Source organism: Lampetra planeri, chromosome 16 (assembly GCF_965212315.1).
Source record: "Lampetra planeri chromosome 16, kcLamPlan1.2.h2, whole genome shotgun sequence".
Taxonomy (NCBI): domain Eukaryota; kingdom Metazoa; phylum Chordata; class Hyperoartia; order Petromyzontiformes; family Petromyzontidae; genus Lampetra; species Lampetra planeri.
Genome location: NC_136122.1, coordinates 1,667,969 through 1,668,879, shown reverse-complemented (window position 1 = coordinate 1,668,879; position 911 = coordinate 1,667,969). Strand labels below are relative to the sequence as shown.

Sequence of the window (911 nt, the reverse complement as noted above, 5' to 3'; positions counted from 1 at the left end):
GGACAAAAATATTATATTTAATTACCAATTGCTTAATGTTGCAATACAATCATCTGACCCATAGGTGGCAGCCATCTCAAGCCAGAGGACAAGAGGACTCTAGCAGCCACGCATTTCAAGGATTTATAGTGAAAAACTTAGTTTTTACGGGTTATACTTGTTTATTAAACATTCGATAAGTTGATTTGTTGCCTCTATTTCTACATGCTAATTAAAAAGGAACGTATTACCCATTTGTGCTTTGGAGAATGTGGGTATCGATCTCACTACTTCTCACATGCTAAACGTGCGCTTTACCACTGGATCTCATCTCACGCCGGGTTATTTTGTGTGTTTATCGCGACAAATGCCATAGCACTTTTTAAGAAATGTCTATGCAAAGCCACAGCAAACTTAACCTTTAAATCTGCTGTAACTAAAACCTAGCTAAGAGTGATGAAAAAACGTGTTAGCAGAGGATGGATTCGATCCATCGACCTCTGGGTTATGGGCCCAGCACGCTTCCGCTGCGCCACTCTGCTGTCACGCTCGCCCTTTAATCCCTTCTAGCGGCACTCCACTTGGCAGCACTCAACTCCCCGACCCCACACCCACTTCTCTATCCCTCCTCCCTAGCTCCTCCCCCTCAATTACCTATATTGCCTCTTGTTCCAGCAGCCCTTTTGCCCACTTCAGCAAATGTTTCTTGCTGTGGATGTCCCACCTGATGTCGGATGCTTGTGTTGCGCCCGAAACGTCATGATTTAATTTATTTTATTTCATGCCAACGTGACTTTACCGAAAGAACCAAAGAGTTTGGGTTTTATCGACGTCTATGTAACTGATAAGCAGCCGAAAAGATATTGAATAATATTTTTTATTGTTTTCATCAATCGAGGTTAAGAAATTTATTTGTTAAATCCTTTATATTA

At 41.5% G+C, this 911-nt stretch overlaps 1 non-coding gene across 1 annotated transcript; it reads right to left on the bottom strand.

Moving 5' to 3' along the window:
• Window positions 1-449: 449 nt before the first annotated feature.
• Window positions 450-521, bottom strand: TRNAM-CAU (transfer RNA methionine (anticodon CAU)). The gene has a single exon. It is a non-coding gene; the product is annotated as a tRNA-Met (tRNA).
• Between the last annotated feature and the right edge of the window lie 390 nt (window positions 522-911).